The sequence below is a fragment of the Megascapheus bottae genome, chromosome 28 (genome assembly GCF_031878675.1).
Source record: "Megascapheus bottae isolate mThoBot1 chromosome 28, mThoBot2.hap1, whole genome shotgun sequence".
NCBI lineage: Eukaryota > Metazoa > Chordata > Mammalia > Rodentia > Geomyidae > Megascapheus > Megascapheus bottae.
In genome coordinates, this window is record NC_143536.1 from 2,834,489 (window position 1) to 2,859,815 (window position 25,327).

General features: G+C 49.7%; 1 protein-coding gene across 8 annotated transcripts in view; it reads left to right on the forward strand.

Moving 5' to 3' along the window:
* The window catches only part of Pitpnm2 (phosphatidylinositol transfer protein membrane associated 2), a 108,367-nt gene that overhangs the window by 44,334 nt on the left and 38,706 nt on the right, over positions 1–25,327 (forward strand). The window contains exon 1 of one of the 8 annotated variants that reach the window (XM_090319923.1): positions 8,774–8,989. The exons of 6 other annotated variants lie outside the window; for them this stretch is intronic. The gene's annotated coding sequence lies outside the window, so the exon portion shown is untranslated. Of the gene's footprint in view, positions 1–8,773; positions 8,990–20,463; positions 20,656–25,327 lie in introns of those variants that run through there. One more of the 8 variants, XM_090319924.1, reaches the window with a different exon arrangement.

The window sequence follows — 25,327 nt, forward strand, 5'->3', positions numbered from 1 at the left end:
CATACAGGTCTCCCTCACCATCAGCCTCTTTCTGCTAGGCCACCAAGTCAGTCTGTTCCCGGAGCAAAGTTCATTTTCTCACTATGCCAGGGTTTTCACTTGTTAGCTCGGACTCGAGCTGTAAGTAGGTCTCCATGGCTTGCAGGTCCCTCAAGGACTGTGGTCTGTACATTCATAGCTCAGATGGCCCCACCTGCTCCCTTGCTGCTTGGCTGTCGGCCTATAGCCTGAGCTGAGCCTATAGCGTGGGCTTCCCTACTGCTTGGAGTGGGTGGTGAGTGGAGGAAGGACTCATTTGATGAGACTTCTGGCATGAAGCCATAGTTGGGCATGACGCAGGGCTGTCTCTGGACCTTTTATGGTGTGTATATGTTCAGGGATTCTGTTCTCCTTTCTTCTTGTCTTCCTTTGGCTCCACCTTAGAGACTATAGTGCCTAAAGCACTAGGCCTTGATCCCCTTGCCCTCACTGCAGGGTTCCGTCCCCAACCAATAAAAGAAGAGCCTTGGTCTTGACCTGCATAAAGGAGGAAGTAAATATCTAGAAATGTGAGACCTGAGACTGTTTCAAGCCTTGCTCTCACCTTCATTTGGGAGGACACATGATTTCTTTCTTTGTTTTTCTTTTTTCTTTCTTTTTTTTTTTGAATTGTATTTATTGTTTATGTGGTACTGGAGCATTGAACCCAGAGTCTCATGCATGCCTAGCATAGAATACTTTACCACTAAGCCACTTTCCCTGCTCCCGGAGGCATGATTTCTTTGGGTCACCATCTTCTGGCTCTTTGTAGGAACTCCAAACTAACTCCATTGCTCTCTGCTGTCCTAGTGAGGTCAGGTCCATGCAGCTTGCCGGCCTTGGTCTGCAGGCTCTCAGTAGTAGTGCCTGCAAGCTCTTAAGTACACAATGTGTGCTTGCCTCTAGGCCTTGTACGTACAGTTCATCTCCTTAGCCACTTTTAGCATATCTGTTGTGCTTTTAGGAGGAGTTCCCACCTTGGTTATTATGGAGTAAGTGAGGCCAATAGCGGCCAACATTCATGGTGTGCTTTAGGACTGGAGTGATGCTCTGGGTTGGACAAGCCATAGGGTTCAGACCACAGGTCTGTGAGGCAGAGAAAGGTATTTCTGGAGGGGGCAGCATTAGCATAAAGGAGGCGCAACATGGTTTCCCCAGGGGAATCCCAAGTTCTCAGGCTGTAGATCCTGCTCTAGGGCCTGTTTGTGAAGACACATGGCTCCCACTCCCCCCGTCCCCCCTTCCCCAATATCCTGGAGTTGTACTGGAATCACTGTCCAGCTCTCTGGACCTGGTGCTCTGGGGGAGGGAGAGATCAGAGGATCAAGGTTTGAGGCCAGACTAGACATAACAGCTTGTAAGTCTCCAGCTCACTCGGTGGCTAGGTGTGGGAGCAAGTACCTGCCATCCCTGCTGGGGGAGTGGGGTGGCAGGGGAAGCATGTGGCTGGGTGCAGTGGTGCACGTTTGTCATCCCCCATGACGTGGACAAGCACAAGTAGGACCATCTCAGCCTAAGCCAGCCCAGCATAAAGGGAAACTCTACCTCAATGCACAAAAGCAGCTGGAGATGGGGCAGGGTGATAGAGTGCCTCCCTAGGAAGTATGAGGCTAAGTTCAATCCTCAGTACTGCTAAAAACATGTGCTTGTATGCTGTTGCATGTGTGCTGTGCGTACTCTACCGTGGTGTAAGTGCCCGGAAGAAAAGGAAGCAAGGGAAGTGGAGAGGTTTCGGTGGACTTAGGTAGGATAACCAGAAAGAGACCTCTCTCTATTTAGTCAGAGATGCATCTGGGAAAGGAGACAGTAGGGCCAAGGCCCAAGATGCAAGTTGGGGGGCAGTGTGGCAGGGGCAGGTCTTAGGAAAGGCCACTGGAGGCAGTGGGGTGGAAGTCAGCGCCCAGTCTTAGGGAGCTGGTGGTCATGGTGAAGACTTTGGGCTTAGCCTCAAGACGAGAGCATCACCGAGGTCTGTGAGGTGGGGTGGCATCCTTTCCCACGTGCCTGCATTTACCAAACTCATTTCAGCCCACTGAGCAGTTCTGTATGGCAGTGGCCTGAGTCATCAGCTAGGGATTGTGCAGGTATTTCTAGAGCTTGCTTGGATGGTGCTGTAGCATCTTCAGATTGAATTGAAAACAGCTGAAATTCCTTGCCTGATTGGGGCCTCCTATGTCCAGCCCTTAGAAGAGTGGGGCCTCTGGTGTCTCCAGGTTCTGAGGAGCAGGGGAATGACCCGTAAGTGAAGGTGTCTGGTCCCTCTCTCACCGAGCCCTCTGCAGTTCATTGCACATTTGGGTGTTGACCAAAGCAGACAGCCTAGTGGGAAGAAATCTGAAAAACTCTTGGCCTGACGGGGGCTCAGCCATCCTGTCCTGGGCACTTTCCCTGGCGTCTCCAGGCCTTGTGTCAGAGCTGTGGCAGGGCCTGCAATCTGCCTTTGCCTGCCCGAGGATCCTTCCTGTGCTTCCCTCCCCACTTCCTTTTCCTCCTGGTTTCCCCTAAAACTTCCTATGGAAGTTTCACTGGTGGTCAGGGCCCTGGTCTGGGGTGATCTGGGGGCAAGTGAGCTAACCTCTCTGCTCTTCGGTGTGCTCATGAGCATAGCAGACAAAGGGATGGAATGACAAATGCTGTGAGGTGTGGTTGTTATGCCCGACCTTCCCCTGCCCCCCAGCCAGCCCTGGGGGATTGGTGTCCTGGGGCAGCCTGCTTTGAGCTGCCCTGATCCTCTTAGGAAGAATATTCCTCATGTTTTGGAGATTATAATCGTAATCCTTTTGTTGTTACCATTTATGGACGTGACCATGTTTTGGGCATATGCTAAACACTGTATGTGTGTCATCTCACGGAATCCTTGAAAAAGGCCCAAGAGGAACATATTATTTCCACCTTCATTTTGTAGAGGAAAGAATGGAGTCTGAGAGATGAAAGAACTCTAGCTGCTAAAAGGTAGAACACACGAGGGCTGGCTCTTCACACCCATGCCGAGCTCTTGGCTTCCTGTTCCTGCTCATGGCTCCTCTTCCTGGCCTCAGTAACCTTTCTTGACTTTCTCTCTTTTTCTCTCTCTTCCTCTCCCTCTCCCTCTCCCTCCCTCCCTCCCTCCCTCCCTCCCTCCCTCCCTCCCTCCCTCCCTCCCTCCTCTCTCTCTCTCTCTCCCTCTCTCTCTCTCTCTCTCTCTCTCTCTCTCTCTCTCTCTCTCTCTCTCTCTCTCTCTCCCCCCCTTCATCCCTCCCCCCCCTTCATCCCTCCCTCCCTTTCTCTCTTTCTTTCTTTCTTTCTTTCTTTCTTTCTTTCTTTCTTTCTTTCTTCACTCCTGGGGGCTTGAGCTCAGGGTCTGGGCACTGTCCCTGAATTTCTTTTTGCCCAAGGCTAGGACTCTGTTTACATGGAACTAAGAAATTGAACTCAGGGCTTGATGCATGCTAGGTAAGCACTCTACCATTAAGCCACATTCCCAGCCCCCTTGAATTTTTCTGACTGTAAATGATCAGGAAGGAGCGCAAAGTGAAAACAGAAGTAAGCAAGAAAAGCAAGTTATGTAGCTGCAGCAGTCCACTCCATGGAAAGAGCATAGCAAGAACAAAGGTACCTTCTAGAGGGGATGGCCCCTTAGGTCCTCAAAGCCTTGCCTGGCCTTTGGCATCTGGCAGGCCTCAGGTCATTAGAGGCCAGGGAATTTGGACTTCTGTGATGCTAGCTAACATGAGGAATCTTGCTCTTTTTTTTTTTTTTTGCGGTGTCAGTCTTAGGACTTGTACTCTGTGCCTGGGCGTTATCCCTGAGCTCTTCAGCTCAAAGCTACTGCCCCACCCCTTGAGCCACAGCACCACTTCCCATTTTCTTGTGGTTAATTGGAGATAAGAGTCTCCTGATCCTCAGTGCCCAGACTGGCTTTGAACCGTGATGTTCAGATCTCAGCCTCCTGAGTAACTAGTGTTACAGACGTGAGCCACCGCACTGGCTTAAGTCTTGCTCTTAAGGGATTCCTGAACTGCACTGTCGGAGGAAGCCTGCCTAGAACAAGCAGGTTGCAGTCGGTCTTGCCACAGTGACTCTACAGTAACCAGCCATTTCTGTGTCTTAGATAGTATTTGTAAAGTAGAACTCTATTTTCTTTTTCTTTTTTTTTTTTTTTTGCCAGTCCTGGGCTTGAGCTCAGGGCCTGAGCACTGTCCTTGGCCTTTCTCAAGGCTAGAGCTCTACCACTTGAGCCTCAGCATCACTCTGGCTTTTTTCTATGTATGTGGTACCAAGGAATCAAACCCGGGTCTTCGTGCATGCTAGGCAAGCTCTCTACCACTAGGCCAAACTCCTGGCCTATAACTCTATTTTCTTTTCCTGTTTTGTTTTTGTATTTCTTAAATCATGGGAAAATATAAATAACACGGCAAACTTAGCATGCTGGCCATTTGCAAGGGTGGAAGTCAGTGGCATTAAGTTCATCCATAGTACTGTGCCACATCACCCCGACCAGTCCCAGAACAGACTGTGTGCCTTCTGTTCCCTCCTCTTCCCCTGCCCTCTCTCCTGGGCTCCGTGGACCTCTCTGTGGATCTGCCTGTGCTGGCCAATTCACAGGACTCAATTCATGGGATGCGAGACTTTTTGTGTCTATTTCCAATGAGCATCATGTTTTGGGGTTCATCTGTGTGATTGGAGGTGGATATTTTTTTTTTTTTTTGTTAGTCCTGGTGCATGAACTTAGGGCCTGAGCCATGTCCTTAGGCTTTCTCAAGGCTAGAGCTCTAGTCTACTACTTGAGCCACAACACCACTTCTGGCTTTTTCTGTATGTATGGTACCAAGGAATTGAACCCGGGTCTTCGTGCATGCTAGGCAAGCATTCCACCACAAGGCCAAACTCCCGGCCAGAGGTGGACATTTTTAAGCAAATGAGATGTCAGTAATTGTGTCACCGGGTGCTGCAGGACACAGGAGAGGAGAAACCCAAGTCCTACCATCTGCATGCTGGCAGGTAGCAATACCTCACACTGCTGGCCCCCAGGCTCGGCTGCTCATGTTTTCCCAGACAGGTGCACTTGGCGTTCACCTCCACCCCACAGCACAAGTCACAAGGCCCGTTGCCTAGGCGCTCCACATCTCTCCGTTGTATTTTCTTCGTTTGTGAAATGGATCTTGGGCCTTGGCGAGGCTGCCTCCCAAAGCCAACTCTGGCAGTGAGAGGGACAGGGCTGATTGTTTTACTTATTAAAAATTAATTGAGGGGCTTTCATGTATCCAGACTTGAGAGGAGTTGACAAGTCATGTGGTTTCTGAAAGCACAGGCTGGTAATCCATTTAAAAAAACATTTTCTTCTTCTTTTTAATTTAATGGAGGAAATCATTAGCTGGGAAATTGGTAGCACTGATTTATTCCTGTTTTGGGAAGAAGGAGTGGAAGAGAAAATCTACTCTAATTGCTGCTTGTGCTGGAAGTAAGTCAGCCAGACATTCTCAGGGGATGGGGCTTGGGGCGTGGGCACTGGTGGGGCAGCAGGTACCACCTCTTCCCTTTCCCTGCTAGCGACCAGAGGGGCTCTTTGGGCTCAGGTGTGGGAAGAAGTGTCAGCAGCAGATCATCACAGTCTCCACCAAGCTGCCCACTCTGGCTGAGTGCATGGGTGGGGAGAGCCACACGCAAACGCTCATTCCCAGGGAAACAGGAGCAGGACCCCATCTGGGACAAGAGACTACGTGCCTCCGGGGCTTTATCCGGTTCCAAGAAGAGGCAATTGGGTTCACCCTAAAAATAACTAGCCATACAAACAGCTTCAGCGTGCAGATAATTTAAAGGTACAGCTGTTTTTCCACTGTCCCAATTTGTTTGTTCTTCCTGGGGCAGAGGGGCTCTGGGGCAACCTGGGCCCTTGTGAGGTCACCACTTCCAGCATCCCAAGGGGCTAATCAGTTCACAGATGCCACCTCCCCTGGAACAGCACAGACCTGGCCAGGGGCCCTGTGGAAGGCAGGGGCTGGTCTAATGCAGCTGACCCTTCAGTTTGCTGAATGCTAAGGTGGGATCCACCTGACTTCCATTTATCAAGTTGGTCCATCGCAAAAAAAATAGATAAAGGACATCTCAGAGAGAGGGGGTGACTATAAATAGCCAGACAGGATGTAGAGAAGGTGAGAGGTTTGTGGGCCTAGCTCCAGAGCATGGCTGTGGGGTAGCCCCAGGCTTCTGATTGTCCCCTTAGACAGCTGCCCTTCTGGGCTGGCCTTTGGCTTCACGGTGGGATCTGCATGTTGTGGGCATCTGTCTCTTTATTGCCACACGCTACACTGATGGTTGTACTCTGCCAGACTCCTAGGCACACTGTGACATGTTGCTGGGCACTCTCATTTGCCGAGAAAACTTCTACAATGTGTCACATCTGATAGGAATGCCTCAAAGCAGCTTGCACTGAGTGAGGGGTCCTGTTCTACAGACTCATCTCCTTGAGGGGTGATGGGCCTGGGCTTCATGGTAAGAGGCTGAGCTGGAAGTGGGGGGGGGGGAGTCAGTAGTTGGTCTATAATGAAAGTCGTGGGAAGTGGACACAATTCTAGGCCAGGTGTAGACCCATGAGATACTAAGCTCTGCAGATTATCCATCCGCCCCTCCATCTGCTCACTCATTCATTCATCTGTTCATTCATTCATCCACCCCTTCATTCATCTATATGTCCATTCATCCATCTCTCCATGCACTCATCTACCTATTCATTCATCCAGTCTTCATTCAGAAGAGTACTTCTATGTCAGCTGGATGCCAGCTGCTCTTCCAGGCTCTGGGGATATATAGTGAGCACAACCACCCCAAATCCTACCCTATACCAAGCCTTTATTCTAGTTCATTTTTACAAAGAAGATGCTACAACATGTAAGATGTAAGACACGCTAAATGAGAGAAGCAAGACATAGAAGGACAGGTACTATAGGATTCTAAATACCACAGTTATATTATGAAGAGACTAGTGGAGCCAAATCTGTAGAGATTGGAAATGGCAATGGTTCCCAAGGGCTGGAGCTAAAGAGGAAGGGAATTTTTTTTATTCTTTTTTTATTAGCATATATTGTACAAAGGAGTTTCATTCTGATGTTTACATACACACATATAATTCCTTTGTCAAATTTGCCTCTTCTAAATTACTTTTTCTTTTTTCTCTTTTTTTTTTTTTTTTTGACAGTCCTGGGGCTTGACCTCAGCGCTTGAACAATGTCCTTGGTCACTTTTTGCTAGCTCAAAGCTAGTGAACCTACTTGCCACTTGAACCACAATGCCACTTCTCCACTTCTGGCTTCTTCTGTGTATGTGGTAATGAGGAATCAAACCCTTCGTGCATGCTAGGCGAGCACTCTACTACTAGGCCACACTCCTGGCCCCTAGATTACTTTTTCTTAACTCTCCACTTCTCCCTTCTTTAAGAGTTCTTAGTGGGTTTTATTATGCTATTTTCACATATCTAGGTAATTTATTTCTATAATCTTCACCATTATTGTATTTACTATTTATTATGTATATATTACATTTGCTATTCTATAATATTCAAACCTATCATCCTCTTTTTTTCTTACTCCTCCCATTCTCTGGTTTCTACCTTCTACAGATATTACCCTTTAGTGGTAGCCTTGAGCTGAAGAGCTCAGAGACGGTGCCCAGGCAGAGTTCAAGCATTTCATTCTTCTTTGTAGATGACTAATACTCCATTGTATGCCTACACTACATTTTCTTTATCTCATCATCAATTGTTGGGCCCCTTTGGCTTGTTCCATACTTGGCTATTGTGAGTAAGTCTGTGATGAACATGGTTGTGCAGGTGCCTCTCTTGTATGGTGGCTGAAATTCCAGCTCTGTTTTTACTTAGGAGCCAACCTATCTTACTTTTTTTCTTTCTTTTCTTTTCTTTCCCTTTCTTTCTTTCTTTCTTTCTTTCTTTCTTTTCTTTCTTATATTTTCTTTCTCTTTCTTTCTTTCTTTCTTATATTTTCTTTTTCTTTCTTTCTTTCTTTCTTATATTTTCTCTTTCTTTCTTTCTTTCTTTCTTTCTTTCCTTCCTTCCTTCCTTCCTTCCTTCCTTCCTTCCTTCCTTCCTTCCTTCCTTCCTTCTTTCTGCCATTCTTGGGGCTTGAACTCAGAGCCTAGGCACTATCCCTGAGCTTCTTTGGTTCAAGGCTAGCACTCCACCCACTTGAGCCACAGTATCACTTACAGCTTTTTCTGTTTATGTGGTATTGAGGACTTGAGCCCACATTCCCAGTTCTAGGAGTCAACTTTTAATGGGTGCTAGTTTGGTTTGCTTTATAGAGACAGTGGTGAGAGCAGCATGACAATGTGAATGTACTTCATATACAAGGATCAGGATGGCCAAGGTTGTGTGTGTGTTTTATCATCATTTAAAAAACAAGAAAAAAGGGCCTAGTGGTAGAGTGCTTGCCTAGAACGCATGAAGACCTAGGTTTGATTCCTCTATACCACATATATAGGAAAAGCCAGACGTAGTGCTTTGGCTCAAGTGGTAGAACTCTAGCCTTGAAAAAGCCCAAGGACAGTGCTCAGGCCCTGAGCTCAAGCCCAGGGACTGGGGGGAAAAAAGTACTGTTAGGTAGGAATTAGTGCTCTGAAGAAATAAGGTTAAAGGAGTGCTAGAGCCCTGGGCCTCTGGGCCCAGCCCGTAGCCAAAGATCTTTGTTGATTCCCATAGGAGTTTCTGCTACCTCAGGGGGGCAATGGGGAAGGTCCAGTCCTGAAGTTCCTGCCCCGACATTCTGGATGACCTCAGGAGTTGCTGGGGGAGACCGGAGCAGGAGAATTCTAGAACAGGGCAGAGAGGAAGGACTGTGGCTCAGAAACCCTTGTTATTATGGAGTCTGAGGAACCCACTCCCCAACTGGCATCTGTTTGGTTCCCTGAGAGCCCAACCATCCATCCTCTAGCTTTCTAGAGGCTGCAGAGGGAAGCCTGTCCCACCACCCAGACACCTGGGGTAAGTAGGGAGAAGGAGGGAGGTAAAGACCTAGAAGCTGGGCCTTGGCCTGAGTCATGTCTCCTTCTACTTTTGCCATCTCCTCTCCTATAGAACTGCTCTATCCAGGACAGTCACCACTGGCCCCATGTGACTACTTTTCATTGTAAATTGAAGAGAAATAAAGTGAAAGTTTCCACTTGGCCCTCACGTAAAGTCATATTTTGGGTACTCTGTAGGCCTCTGGGGCAGTGGTGGTCACAGCGGCCAGCAGGGATGGTGCACATGTGGGTATTGTCAGCAGAGGCCATCGCCTCCACTTACAGAAGGAGATGCTGCAGCTAGAGAGGCGAGTGACTCACTAGTCATGCAGGCCAGGGGCTGCCAGACAGTGCTGGGACCCGGCTTTGTCTGCTCTCGTGAGGGACAGGGGAGGCTGAGGCCACTTGATCGCTCTGCCTTGGACCAGAGGCCAGAATGAGTCTTACTTGTTGGCCATCCAGTGAAGAACTTGGCTTAACAGCAAGACAGTATGGGTGAACACTCAATTTAGGGCCTGTGGTTTGGAAACCACATGCCCTGAGTGGGTTTCTGGACGGTGAGGGGGGGTTAGGCCAGGATACTTCCTGGGATCTGAAAAACTCACGTTAAGTGAGAAGACTAGCCGTGTGTGGCGGCTCATGCCTGTAATCCTAGCTACTCAGGAGGCTGAGATCTGACAGAGCCTTCCAAAAAGACCATGAGGCTCTTATCTCCAGTTAACTACTAGAAAACAGGAAGTGGAAATGGTGTCAGTGGCCCCAGGGGTAGGGCAGTTGCCTTGAGCTGAAGAGCTCAGAGACAACGCCCAGCCCCCGAGTTCAAGTCCCATGACCAAAAAAAAAAAAGTAAGAAGACTTACGAGCCAAAAGGAGGAAACAACCCACTAATGAATACCTAAATGTGGTCTAGCCAATGGAATTTACTCGCCATGTAAAGGAATGAAGTGCCAACATAGGACATGAAGTGAAAGAAGCCAGGCCCAAGGCCCCTTTTGCCGACTGATTCCACTTGGCTGGAGTGTCTAGTCTGTGGGCACGGTAGATTAGTGGTTGTCAGGAGTAGAGGGAAGGGAAGACAGGAAGATAGCACGAATCTCTTCCAGATGATGAAGATATTAAATGTATACTTTAGAATGGTTAAAATGGTAAATTCTATGTATTTTACCACAATAAAAAAGTGAGAGGAAACAGTAGAATACAGATAGAGAATATAAGGATGTTCCTTATAACATTTTCCCGACTTTGCCATATGCTTGACATCTCTACAGTAAAACATCTAGGGAAGAAAAAAAAATGCTTCCTTGGCTGTGGCCTTCAAAGACAGGGTCAAGCATGCGCCCTCAAGCAATCCCTTATCAGGGCAACAACCTGTAGTCCTGAGGTGAGGTCAGGTTTTATCCCAAGTGTGCTGGGTGCTGCCCATGTATTTACAGACTGCAGTTCAGTGTCCACATCCTTAGTCCCAGTAGCCCCCCCATCCACCAACTATGACAGTGCCTCAAGGGCATAGAGCAGGTAATATTGTATGGTAATAAGGAAATGAGAGACTTGCCCTATCTGTCACCTCCAAGAGGAACTATGGCGTCTCCAACCCACCTCAGCTCTGCCCCAACCCCAACCTGTAGCTCCGTGCAGAAGGCCAGAGGCCCTGGCCCATCCTGCAGTTATGGCTTGTGCAGCAGGGTGTCCATGGGGACAAGCACGCTCTTCTTCCAGCCGGTGCCCAGCAGCCTCGTCTCCTGCCTGGGCTCTGGGCCACGGAAGCCCTTCTGTATGTAGGTGGGAAATGTGACTCAGGGTTTTAGAAACAGGGAGGCAGGTGTAGACCAGCAACCTTCCCAGGACCAGGATCTGGGTGTTTCTCCAGGCGTGGGGACTGTCCTGGGTCTCCTTAGGCACAGGGACTTGACCTTGGGTCCTGACAGGCAGCGTGAGGAGGGAGGTATGAGACGTAGCTTGTCCTCCAGCCGAGGGGCAGCATAGCTCCCCAAGCAGGGACGAAGCCCCTTGCGCGGCCTCCCTTTCCTTGGGTGGCAGTGGACAAAGGCCACTGATTTTGCCCACCATCGGGCCCAGCCCCTTCCTACCTTGATGCCCGAGGCCCAGAGGCCTGCTGGGGGAGGCTGCAGCAGCAGAACTATGGGATTGGCTCTCCGCTGACGCCTTCCCTCTGGCATATGGCTCCTCCACCCTCCTTAAGCTCTGCCAGCGGCTCCCCTTTCTCCATGGCAACTTAGCTCAGTGGTCCCAGTGGAGGAGAGAGAATCAATTCTCCCTCCTTCCCGCCCTCCTGCTTCACTCCCCACCCCTTCCTCTCTGGCCTGCCTTCCTCCCTGCCTCTGTTGTCCTTGCCCACTGTGGCTCCTCTGTCCATCTAGCCCAGGACCACGGACTGACGCCTTCCTGGCTCCAGGCATGAGCTGGCCCGAACACTGTGGGCCAGCGAGGGCTCCCTGAGGCTGGCTCATGGGGAGCTGGACAGACCTCTTCAGGGATGGGGCTGCTGGAGGAGCCCCAGCCTGGCTCCTGCGGCGAGTGGCTCCCGGCTCTGATACTTTGTTCCCCCTCTCCCCTTACCTCACATTGGCTTCCTGAAAGGTAATTTTCTGCGCCTTCTGAAACATGTCTCAGCCTTAGGATGGGTTTATTTGTGAAAGAGGCTCCGTCTGGTCACTCAGGCTGCTTGTATTTCTCTCTGAGTAGCAGAGATGGGGAGAGGGAGGCAGGGAAGGAGGAAGGAAAGGCCTGGCCTGGTCTGCCTGGGTTTAGCGGGCAGGGCAGAGTTCGGGTGCCTGTGCTTCTCCTCCGGAGAGTCCATGAGTGGCTTGGCTCCTGCCTCCGGGGCCGGGGAGCTCGCTTGTGTTGCGCTTCCATTTTTCACTGTGATTGCTCTAGAGCATAGTCTTCTTTCCCGGAGCGTGGTCGGACTAAGGAGAGGAGGCGATTTAGACGCACACACATGCCCCCCAGCGGGCAGGGCTCTGGCTACAGGCTGCTCCTCTGACTAATCCTTTCTCCTCTGGAAATGGGCGTTCGGTACAGAATGTTTTGTCCCTCCACAAAGATCTCCAAGAAGCTTAGGGCGGGAGGCTTGCCTGCCCAAGAGGGGCCACAGCCCTGCACTGCTGGCGCCTCCCTCAGGTAGAACAGTCCTGCCAGCCAGAGTATCCTGTGTCAGTTTCCAGTCGTCCCTGGGTTTGGGACAGCCCTCAGCATGGTCCGATCGGACCAAGGATTCTAAGACCGCTGTCCAAAGGCAAACATTCTCCACCTCTTCCTACCTGACTGGCATTCAGGGTGGCTCCGCAAGGACATTGGTGGCCCAGCACAGAGGCAGGCCACCCCCATTACCTCTGCTTCCTGTGCAGCTGGGGTGGAAAAATGAAGCTGTGGCTGTCAACAAGACCTTCTCCTGTGCTGATGGAAAGTGAGGGCGAAGAGACCGGATTTAGCACCCAGTTCTTAGAAGCTCAGGGCTTGAATGGTTTTGGAGCGTAATCCCTGTCTGATCCTTAAATAGAAAGCGCACACCAAGTTGCCCTGTCTGACTCACAGGAGGGCTTCAAAGTTTGGTGTGGGTATCAGGGAATCCATATTCCATTCTGTCAGCTCGGAGTGCTGATGACAGAGCAGTCGAGACATTTGGGTATGTTACCTGTGTCCCCAGGTGCCATGGGCTTGAGGGTGGTGGGGATAGTAAACACAGGGCTTAGTTTCTGTGTTGAGAAAGTCAGGCTCACAGCTACCTGAGTGGGTTCTATTTTTTGCTTCAGCCTTCTCGCTGACAGATTGCTTTAATAACAGAACCAGAGCCTTGAAGGCAGCCACAACACAACTCCCCATGTGGTTCTGAGGCCGAGTGCTTATCCCCCTCCCCCACAACCCTGTTTCTTCAGAGCCGCCCCAGAACCTCTATAGACCCTACATTCCTGGTGCTTCCCTCTAGGCATGAGATACCCTGTTGGATAGGAAGAAAAGGATTCTGTCTGCAGATGGATCTGTGCCTTGCTTTCCCTTGCTTGAGGCTAGAGACTTATTAAGCCCCTCCTGGCATCTGGTGGTGTACAGGTTTCTTAATGGCATTATCCACGTCTGGTTTTGGTTGGCTGACAGTGAATTGTGATGGGTTTGCGACTTGTGTGATGGGTGGAGAGACTGGTTTTGTTTGCCTTTGAATGGAAAATGTGATGTGACATGATACAGGCCAGCCCTTAAGTGCAGCAGTCTTATCTCTGCTCTCAGCCTTCGTGGGAGGCCAGTCTGGAGCCACAGCTGCTGTCACCCGTGCAGCAGGAACTCCTCTGCCTGGGCTCTTTCATTTGTATACAAGGTTATCCATGAGCAAGTTCACTCAGCAAAGCCAGAAGGGACAGCCAAAACGAAGCTCAGGAGGAAAGACACGGTTTGCTTTCCCTCACCCTGGCTGCTTTTATTCAGGAAGGACTTGCCCTTGCCCTCCTGGGCCTTTCTTAGTGGATGCTCCAAAGTGTAATTGCAAGTGCATAGCAGTGACTTACTTGAAAGCATCAGGCGAGGCTGCAGAGGTGTGAGAGCAGCTTAGAGAGGTGGGAACCCTGGCTGTCAAGGGCTGCAGCAGGCAACAATGTGAAAAGCTCATTCCAGGAAAAGTGGAATGATCCCTGCGCTGGCTGACTTTCAGGTGCTGAGTGGGTCTTTCTTCTTTAATTTGACAGGAGCGCTGGGATGGAGGAAAAGGCCAGGCAGGAACCTATAGTTCAGAGAAACCTTGGAACTGAGAGGCTCTAAGGTCAAGGCCTGTGCCTCCAGTGTGCAGAGGGCAGGGCAAGGTGTGCGGCTCTGACCTGGCTCAGAGATTCTGGGGCTCAGGACAACATCTGTCTGGGAAGATGAGTCGCTGTCTCTATGTAGCACGCCACTACCCCACTTTTTAAAAGTGTCTTGGTAGTGGAGCACCAGTGGTCATGCCTGTTATCCTATCTACTCAGGAGGCCAAAAATCTGAGGGTCACGGTTCAGAGCCAGACACGAATACTCTTATCTCCAGTTGATCACCCCAAAAATCCAGAAGTAGAGCTGTGGCTCAAGTGATAGAGTGTTAGTTTTGAGCAAAGAAACTCAGGGACAATGCCCAGGCCCTGAGTTCAAGCACACCAAACAATAACAACAACAAAAAAAACACTTGATAGTGTTATACAAATGGCTTTAATTGTGCAGTAAGAATAAGGTTATGAACATTCGACTCTCCTTGGCTCTGTGATCTCTTCCGTCCCACAGACATGTGCATATACCCCATGTACAAACACGCACGCACACAAGGCATACAGACACATTTGTACACTCACAGTTCATGTCCTCTTGCACACAGTGCATGCACATGTGCACACACCACACACATGTACCTCTTTTCATTCTGCTATGTACCAGTTGCCAGTCTGCTTGTGCTACTAGCATGATCTCAGGTAATTGTTCCCAGCATGTTGGCCCTTGATGCATTCTGTCTCAACGCAGGTATTTCACCTGAGTCAGCTTCCTGCCTCTTCTGCTCTCCCTCTTTCCTTCCCCTGTGCTGTGCTGTCTGGTGTAAGGGTCTGCTGCCCTAAGGGAGGGTCATTGCCAAAGGGCTTAGAGTGTGCTGATTGCCAGCCTGAGTGGATACACACGAGGAAGTGCTATGTGCCACGCATATGTGTGTGTAAGAGTGTATGCAATGTGTGTATGTACAGGAGTGTAAGTAGGTGCCCTGTGATGTGTGTGCACATGTATATGAGAATGTGGAATATATTAAATTAGGTACATATATGTACATGGTATGTTATGAGGTGTGGTTGAATAGATCAGTGTGAGCTCATGTACGTGTGTGCAATGTGTGCGACTGAGATATTTACAGATGTATGTAGTGTATTAGGAGGTTGCACATGTGTGCTGTGGGGGCATGTGTGGATGGTGTGTTTGTTATAGAATGTGTGTTAATATAGAGGATATGTGAGCATATGTGTGGAGTGTGCGGGTGTGTATTGTGATATGTGGGGTGCATAGGTATGAGGTGTTGGTGGCATGTATGTATGTAAGGGAGAGTTTGTGGTATGCACACATGTGTGTTTGTGTATGTGTGATGTGTGTTCATGTAGGGTTTGGATGTGTTGGTGTGTGTGGTGTCTGTATCTTTATGTCCAGTGGGTATGAATTTCCTCTACATCACTTGTCCATTTCCCTGGTTTGGCCCACCTAGGACCTCATTACTCAAGCACCTCTGCTGCATCTCACTGGTTTGCCCTGACCTTATTTCACATACAAGCAAGCCAGTCTCAGGGCTGGAGCAACCTATACTATGAAAGCAAAAACAGAGCTTGGCTCTATTTGTTTATTAATCTGTTTGGGGGAGGTTTTTTTCTGTGTCAGTCCTGGGACTAGCACTCTATCACTTCAGCCACAGCACCACTTCCAGCTTTTTCTGTTAATGTGATACTGAGGACTTGAACCCAGGGCTTTGTGCATTCTAGTCGAGTACTCTACCACTAAGCCACATTCCCAGCCCCTATTGATCAGTTATTTATGCAGCTATTCTGCATAACAGCTTCTAGGTGAATACAAGATCTGGTGTTGCCCTGGGGAGGGAACCCACCTGGGAGGAGAGCCCAGGCAGGTGGCACTTACTCTACCTGTGCTCCTCTTTCTTCATCCCAGTCATCTGAAAAGAAAAAAGAAAAGTAGAGCAAGCTCTGGAGAGGTGAGAAATAAGCAGCTTGACTTGCTTTCTTTTGAAAGTTGTTTGCATCTGGATTGGCAGTCACTTACACCTGTAATCAGGAGGAGATCCACAGGTGCTCAATGCAGAGATAGTCTGGACAGAAAAGTCCCCAAGACTCCATCGTCAAAATAACAAGCAAGAAAAGAGGGACTAGCAGCATGGTTCAAACAAGCAGGTCAAGCAAGTAGGAGGCTATGAGTTCAAATCCTGTACCTTCTCCTGTTATCAGGAAGACAGTCTATGCTGTGCGTGTGTTTGTTGTTGTGTGTGGAGGACTTGGGCTTTCTAGAATGGGAAAAGCACACCATGTCAAGAGTCCCGCACACAGGTGTGAAGGCACTTAGAAATGGACTGAGGGTATCTGCAAGGGCAGAGGAGGTAGAGCTGTAGTAGACAACATTATGGTAATTTCCTCTCTGATGGACCAGGACAGATGATATACCACAGAAACGTACACAGGGAGACACAAGGTAAACAATTAGCCATTCTGGGTAGAGTATAGGAAAGTCCTTATGTTAGTTTTGCAATTTTTCTATCAGTTAGAGATGATATGAAAATAAAACATTTTTTAAAAGCCTTAGGCATTTAAGAGCTTTTCCTCAAACATGGACAGAATACTGTGTGGCAGAAGAGGGTTCATAATTTAAAGACCCTACAAGAAGCCAAATGAATAAAGTCCAAGTTCCATCCTCATAGAGGCTGAAGGTGGAGAAAGTGGGGGTGGGGCACTGCTGTGGGTGGGCCCTGCAGTAGCCAGTATCCCAAGGCAGGGCTTTCTCTAAGCGGGGCTATGCTCTGGATTCCCGTTTGACACCCTCCGCCCCATGGGGTGCCAGGGAAGAGCAAGTTGGATCTTATTCTGGTTTCTACAGCTGGGCTCTGGTTTCTTTGGAGTCCAGCATGTAGTGGTTGGCTCCCATGTTGGGAAAAGTTCTCAGGATTTTGATAGCTAGCGAAAGCAAACTCCAAATCCAGATCTAAGAATCTGGGGTCCTCCAAGATTCCTGCAAAAGGCTAAGGTGGTGTCTAGGAAAGGGAAGAAATGGGATGCTTTCTGGCCTTGACTTACTCTCCTTCTTTATAGCAGCTACCTACCTGCTTTGTGCCTCGCTTTCCCCACTTCATTATCACAGAAAGAGGAACTTTCTTCATCACATTCCCAGCATCTTTCCCAAAGCAGAGTTGAAGGGAAGGGAAGGGAGAAAGCAAGCCAAAAGACTTTGTCCTAGCCAAGTGCCAGTGGCTTGTTCCTATAATCCTAGCTACTCAGGAGACTAAGATCTGAGGATGGTGGTTCAAAGCCAGTATGGGCAGGACAGCTTGTGAGACTCTTATCTCCAATAAACCAGGGGGAAAAAAAAGGCTAGAAATGGAATTGTGGCTCACATGGTAGAGCACTAGCCTTGAGCAAAAAAGCTCAGGGCCTGCCCCCAGTCCCTGAGTTCAAGTCTCTGGATCCACACCCAAAAAAAGACCCCATCCCAGTCCCTACTCTGCCTTCAAAATTGGCCAAGAAGATCCTGGAGATTCCCCGCTCAGCCTCTCAGAGCTGTTTGCACCACAGGGTTAGTGACAGGCGCTCTCAAGAGCCTGGGAAGGACAAAAGGGCTGACATATGCAGCATGCTTTGTTCCATGCTGGCGTCCTTACTCTGCCTGGCGCCCCATGCCCTTGTAAAGCACTTCACAGCTTTGTAGGCGTGGGCACAGCACGAATGCAGCCTGTGGCTGTGAGCAGGCTTTGTTAAGGCTGTGCAGACAGGGAGCAGGGAGCAGTTAATTTTAAAACACTCTTGCCACCTGATTTCATTTGCCTGCTGGGCCCCTGCTAATTGCATGGCTGAACTCCTTTCCAGGACTGGCTTCCTGGGCTGGAGAGGATTGGGAAAAGGCTGCTGGAGGCAGAGACTGGGTAGTAGGAACTACGAAACATAGCAGCCACTCAGACCTAGGTTTGAGTCCTGGCTGAATGAACCATAGAACCCACAGAATTCTGTTGCACAGGACAGAGGCATTAGTCCCCACTGTCCCTTGCTCCTCATTCTGCTTAGAGAACGGGCACAGGACAGGGTACTGGTTCATAAGCCGACCCCTATGGCTGCTCTGTACCAAGGCTGGGGCAGGCCAGGCTGTCTGCACCCACTATCCCCTTGGCTGCAGAGTCTCCTAGACCATCCCTGCTAGAGGAAGAAAGTACTCATCAACCCTCAGGTCTTTCTCTGGCTGTTCCCCATTGCAGGTGCCAGGAGTCAGCACTCTGCCCCATGCTGGGGTTGGCATGGCCACAGTGCCGGGGGGCCTCCCTTGGGCCCAGAAAGCAACCTCAGCTTGGGGTGAAGGTGGACACAGCTGCCCTTTCCCCGTTATCACAGTCCTGTGCCCTCCCTCTCCCCATCACAGTATAGTCTGTTCCCGGGGCAACTCTACCCAGCTAGGGTCTCAGGTTAAACTTGATAGAAAGGAAAACTGACATTCAGAAAGCCAGGAGACTTGCCCAGGTCACCTGCAGCTCTGCTGCCAACATCCCTTCCGTGTGGATTGGGCAGATGCACCAAGGGGCTTGCTGCTTCAGGGTCCTTACCCTCCTCCCCAGCTAGCCTGGCCTGAGGCACTGGTCCTGAGGTAATGCAGAAGGCTCAGGCCTAGCTACCCCCACCCCAACATTCACCCGGCCTCCACACATCAGCCCCTCTTTGAGGAGGCCTGGGCTGAGCTTCCTGTCCAGCTGGGGGAATCCCGTCGTAGCCAGCTGCAGAAATGTGCCTACTCCCAGCCTGGGCATGAAACTGCCCTCTGGCTAACCTGTCGTGTGCTCCAAGACACATTTCTCTCTAGGGGGACAGCCTTTCCTGCTGCCCTGCCAGAGGCCCTGATGACAGTGTACAGACCTGGGTGCCCTGGATGGGGTCAGCTCCAGCCCTTCCTCTGTGGATGAAAACTGAAGCCCAGGAGATGGCAGCTTCCTAAGCATTGTGACCACTGCTTGACGCAAGCTGTCTGCAGCCTGGTGGCATTCAGGCGCTAGTCCAGATCCTCAATGTGGAAGCTATGCTGGGGCAGGGCCATCTTTCACTCTGGCTCCATGTAGGAAGTGAGTGGAGCTGTAGAATCTAGAGACAGGTAGGGAATACTGAGCCAAGGGCTGCTGGCATGCTGAACATTGTTTTCCCCTAGGTTAGTACTGAAGGCCTCTTGTGTAGGACTGGTAAGCCCAGGATTTCTGACCGAGTAAGGCTCGCCTGACCTAGGGGTCTGACCTATTAGGTGCCAAGGTGGGGCAGTGAGGAGAGCAGAGAGGCTGGGTAGCAAGAAGTCAGTATGCTAACAGGCTGAGTGGCCAGTTCTCTTTTAAGTGTCTGAATAGCCTGGGTGCAGGCGGACTTCTCACACTGGCTCTCAAGTGCTCTGATCTAATGGGCTGCAGCCCTGGTAACTGCTTAGCAACAGGCTATCTCAGTCCTGTATGAGTACTGGGGTCACCACCAGGCCACCAGCTCATCTCCCAGGGTGCCCAGAACAGTAGACCATGGATGACACTCATGTGGCTGTCATGACAAAGTCCCACAAGCTGGTGGCTTAAACAGTCAAAATCTATTCTCTCACTGTTCTGAAAGCCGGAAGTGTGAAGTCCGGTTTCTGCAGCTCTGATCTCTCGCTGTTCTGAAAGCCGGAAGTGTGAAGTCCCGGTTTCTGCAGCTCTGATCTCTCGCTGTTCTGAAAGCCGGAAGTGTGAAGTCCGGTTTCTGCAGCTCTGATCTCTCGCTGTTCTGAAAGCCGGAAGTGTGAAGTCCGGTTTCTGCAGCTCTGATCTCTCGCTGTTCTGAAAGCCGGAAGTGTGAAGTCCAGTTTCTGCAGGTCTGATCTCTCGCTGTTCTGAAAGCCGGAAGTGTGAAGTCCTGTTTCTGCAGGTCTGATCTCTAGCTGTTCTGAAAGCCGGAAGTGTGAAGTCCAGTTTCTGCAGGTCTGATCTCTAGCTGTTCTGAAAGCCGGAAGTGTGAAGTCCCGGTTTCTGCAGGTCTGCCGGAAGTGTGAAGTCCTGTTTCTGCAGGTCTGATCTCTCGCTGTTCTGAAAGCCGGAAGTGTGAAGTCCGGTTTCTGCAGCTCTGATCTCTCGCTGTTCTGAAAGCCGGAAGTGTGAAGTCCCGGTTTCTGCAGGTCTGATCTCTCGCTGTTCTGAAAGCCGGAAGTGTGAAGTCCTGTTTCTGCAGCTCTGATCTCTAACTGTTCTGAAAGCCGGAAGTGTGAAGTCCAGTTTCTGCAGGTCTGATCTCTCGCTGTTCTGAAAGCCGGAAGTGTGAAGTCCTGTTTCTGCAGGTCTGATCTCTCGCTGTTCTGAAAGCCGGAAGTGTGAAGTCCGGTTTCTGCAGCTCTGATCTCTCGCTGTTCTGAAAGCCGGAAGTGTGAAGTCCAGTTTCTGCAGCTCTGATCTCTCGCTGTTCTGAAAGCCGGAAGTGTGAAGTCCGGTTTCTGCAGCTCTGATCTCTCGCTGTTCTGAAAGCCGGAAGTGTGAAGTCCTGTTTCTGCAGGTCTGATCTCTCGCTGTTCTGAAAGCCGGAAGTGTGAAGTCCAGTTTCTGCAGGTCTGATCTCTCGCTGTTCTGAAAGCCGGAAGTGTGAAGTCCGGTTTCTGCAGCTCTGATCTCTCACTGTTCTGAAAGCCGGAAGTGTGAAGTCCGGTTTCTGCAGCTCTGATCTCTCGCCAACGGTTTGAGGGAAGATCCTCTTCACCCTCCAGCTCCCAGTGGCAGCTGGACATCCTTGACGACGGCTGCATTAATCCCTGTGTCCATCCTCTCAGGCCTTGTCCTCTGTGCTTCTGCGTCCTCTTATAAGAACATTAGTGATTGATTTTGATCCCATTCTAGATCCAATATGAATTCATCTCAAGATCCTTCCATCTACAAAGACCCCATTTCCAAGTAAGTTAATGTTCTGAGGGTCTGGGTAGTTATGATTTGGGACAGAGGGTCAACCTGCTCTGCTGGACTGGGAGCAGTGGCCTGGCAGGTGGTCTCAGAAACAGAGCTGGAGCTTTTTTTGCTGCCTTACACCCATCACCATTTAGGACAAATTGCCAGGGAGGTGGGGATGGACAGTCTTCCTGAAGAGCGCGCCCTCTACACCAGCAACAGGGTGTCCTAGACAAGAAAGGCTGAATGGAGTGTCTCTGAAGAGCCAGCCAAATCCTGAGTTGAGTCCCAGAGGGGCGTACTGCAGAGCATAAGGACTTTAAACACTGCCTAGTAGGTGGTGAGAGCCCTGTCCAGGGAAGTGTGGAGCTGTCAGCAGGCTGAGCAGGGGCGAGATTTGAGTCCCTTCTTCTCAGGCCCCAAGACAGTTGGTAGCATAGCCAGCCTCAGACCCTGAGCCTCTTCCGGGCTTGCCTTAAGTTTTGGCCTGCTTATGAGTTTGTGGACTAGGCAGAGTGAGTGCCTGTGATTGTCCTGTCTCCAGGGTGGCAGCAGCAGGTCCTCTTTCCTGCATTGTCCCCAACTGTTTTGGTCACAGCTGTGTCCTCTGCACCACATCAGACCCTCCTCTCTGTCTTGAAATAGGAGCTGCCTTGTCCAGCGTTGGCTAAGTACACCCTCAACCTCAGCTGTCTCCTGGGGTTCCAGCCTCATTGGTCAGGTCACCCGAGGGGCACTGTTGAGCAGCGTGGAAGCCTTCACCTGTGTGTGTCTGGGACGAGGCCCACCTTTGCCTCTCAGCAGTGAGAGTACTGTTAGTCTCCACTGGACTCCATGTTCTGGGATGGACTGGATGGGATCAGACCCAGCTCTGATGAGTCTGCCATCGACCTTAGGGGAGTCTCTGCCCCTCGAAGGGCTCATGTCCCCATCAGTTAATGACAAATCCTGATGCTTGGTGAAGCCCTTCCCACATGCAACTACAGGAAGTCTCTGATATCCATGTTGACCCTCTTTATGGTGACCCAGGTAGACAGCAGGCACTCATTACCCTATGGTCACGTCCCCTGTGGCTGCCAAGCAGGGGTAATGAGCCCAGCCCTGTGAAGAGGTACTATTAATTACTACAGATGAGTAAACTGAGGCCCTCAGCAGTTCATGACTTATTCAAGACAAAGCTTACATTTGAACTTAGTTTTTCCTTCTGTATCTTGTAGTGTCAAACTTAGTTTTGTTTTTTGTTTTCCCTACTATGCTTTTTTTTTTTTTTTGCAAGGTTGGGGGCGATTGTGTTTACCTTCCCCAGTTGTCCCCCATTCCTGCTGCTCTGTTTGGGACTGATCAGCACCTCCTCACCTCCCACCCTGTTGACACAGGGCTGTTGTGGGGCTGCTTTTGTTTTTGACCCAGTCAGCCTGGCAGGGAAGTGGCAGGCTGTGTGCAGAGCTTCCCAGAATAGCCCCCGGCTCCCTGCCAAACACAGAGGAGCCAGACTGGGTGTGATGGGCTTAGACCAGAGAGAAGATGACTCAGTTCCCTGCACCAAGGCCACCCCCTCTTCTTCTTGCTCTCCCCTTAATACTCTCTGCCCCATGCCTCCCCCAGGCCAGGTGCTAATGCCTCTCCACATACCTTGCCCTGGGTTGTCCAAGTGGTCACTGGCTTCAGGTTGCTGGATCCTATATTCTTGTTGGTTTGTGGTTTGTTTTTTTTTTGGAGGGGGTCGGTCGTGGGGCTTGAACTCTGGACCTGGACACTGTCCTTGAGCTCTTCAGTTAAAGGCTACTGCCCTACCCCTGGGCCTGGGTATCGTCCCTGAGCTCTTCAGCTCAAGGCTACTACCCTACCCCTTGAGCCACCATGCCACGTCTGGTTTTCTAGTGATTAATTGGAGAAAAGAGCTCAGGGTCCTTAGTGCCTAGGCTGGCTTTGAACTGGGATCCTCAAATCTCAGCTTCCTGAGTAGCTAGGATTACAGGTGTGAACCACCACGCCCAGCTATTTTTTTTTTTACTAGTCCTGGGGCTTGAACTCAGGGCCTGAGCACTGTCATTGGGCTTTCTTAAAGCCCACAGCACCACTTCAGCTTTTTTTATGCATGTGGTTCTAAAGAATCAAATCCAGGTCTTCATGCATGCTAGGCAAGCACTCTACCACTAGCTGGCCCAGAATCCTATATTCTTATCCTCTCTCAACTGACCTGCTCAATGCCCTTGACCAAGTTCCCATCACTGTTTTTCTCATGTGTACCTGCTTACAGCATGGCCATAAGGGTGAGGGAGGCAGTAAGGTGAAGGTCCTACAGTGCTGGGAAGGTTGGTGAAGAGGCAGAGATGAATAGTAATATACCTGAGTGTTTCCTTCTAATTTCTGCTTAGCTTACATTAGTTATACAGGAGGGAATTTCACTGTACTATTTTCACATCTCACCCCTTTACCCACTCTCCCTTCTCCTTCTCCCTTCCCCAATTTCAAGAGATTTCATTGTTCTGTTTTCATATTTACAGTCAACTTCAACAGTATTCATCCTCTTTTGTTAGCTGGAATTCCCCCCAGTAGAGCCAGCTTTTATTCCTTCCACCCCATCCCCTGTTAACAGCTTTTATTGAGGGTCTTTGTGCTGTTTTCATATGTTGTTGCAATGTAATTCAAAACTATTCACCCTCTATCTTTTTCCTTCCCCCTTCCCTTTCTCCCCCTAAGTAGTACCTTGGTTAGATTCTGTTCTGTGTTTATCCATTATCTCCATGTGGGTGCATGGGTATGGATATAGATAGGTAAATATATATATATATATATATCCATACACACACATATAATTGTCTGTGAATGTACATGTCCATGAATATGTATATCTTTTAGGTCTAGCTTCCACATATAAATGAAGATAGATTTTGCTTTTTGAACTTGTCCTATCTTGTTCAGTATGGTATTCTTCCATTACACTCATTTTCCTGCAATGGATATAATTTTGTTTTTCTTTATGGTTGTGTAATATTCCATATCACACACATACACTCAAACAAACTCACCATACCACACCAACTCACATCTTCCTTGACCGTTCACCTATTGTTGGGCATTTCAGCTGGTTCCAGTGTTTGGCTCTTGTGAACAGTACTGAGTAACTATAGGAATGCAGGTTACCTTCTGGTATATTAATGTGTATTCCTTCCAATATATGCCCGATAGTGGTAGGGAAATCACAAGGGATGTTTAGTTTAGTCTTTATTCTCCTCTCCCCACACCTCTATACTGATTTCCATAGTGGTTATACTAGTTTACATTCCCACCAATTTCCTCTAATGTTGACCATTTGAGTGTGAGAGTACAAGTCAAGGGAATTGTCTGTAGACAGGGCTGCCCCCATCACAGTCATCATCATGGCACTGTTGTCATTTCCTGGGTGTTGTCTGCTTCATGCTTTACCTTCACAGTGGTCTCTTATTTCCCCCAGTCCCTACCCTAGAAGATGCGCATGATATCAGATCTACTTTGATAAACAAAGAACTTAAGACCAAATGAGGGGTAGATGACTAGAACCCCCATGCTAACTCTGTCACTTATGTTCTGTCACTCCCTTCATGTCCTCCCCTGGGAGAAGGCTGCTGTGCTCCCAGTTCTTTGCTACAGATCTTGAGCCTGGCCTCTCGGAGGAGCTTCAGCAGGTTCTACTGGCATTCGGGCAGGGGACGTTTCGGTGTAGGACAGAAGCACATGAAGTCCCACCTTGGTAGAGAGCTCCTAGGACATGGGAGAGCCTTTCTTGGGTGAAGAGGCCACCCGTTTGAGCCCCTGATTTCTTTAAAAGTAATATTCAATTAAGTAGCTTTCCAGAATGATCAGTAGGCATTTCCCTACATCAGCGATGTACCAAGCCATGACAGCACCCTCATTCCCTCCACACACCCCTCCCTGCCAAGGCTTGCTGTGTGCAGACTAGACTTCACTGGTGAAGAAGTACCGCTCCAGGTCAGTCCCTGCTGGGACGCAGACCCCACATGTGTGTGGCTGTGTGTGCACACCCAGGAGCCCTAGGGTTGGTCCTGACTCTGGCTCCTGCCAGTGTGAGACGGCAGAGATCAGCTGGAGCAGGGGTCTGCGGCACCGGGGTTCTGCGGCACCTGGGTGCCGCCAGATTCCATCCGTGATCTGAATGTATTTATAGGTATTGCCGTTTGTGCATTTGGTTTTGTGTGTGTCCTTAGACTGTGACCTCCGAGGTCAGAGAGCCTGGTGAGTTTTAAGAATGAGGCGCACATAACCGTGATGTGAACCTTGTGGGTTGTGGGATGAAGCAGAACCGATGTGCAGTTGGCTCACGACATGTGGTGAGAACATTGACATGCACACCCACAATTCCTTACACTCGGTTCCAAAATCCAGCATGCTCTGAAAACCAAGCTCGTTGTCATAGCTCACTTGGCAGCAAAGTCCTGCTTCAGCTGAGGTGAAGTTATTTATAGTGCAAGTGAAGCTATTTATGGCTTTTATGTATTCTATACTCACGTCTTCACTGCAGAACTTTCGATGTATTTGGTTCTTGGATGCTGCTGAAATATTCAGTGCTACCTGTGTGACATGCAGAAAATTCCGCACACATCTAGCTCCCTGGGCAAAGCATTCTGCTTTTTTGCTAATTGAACACATGATTGCCAAGCCTGGTGTGGGTCACTGCCCA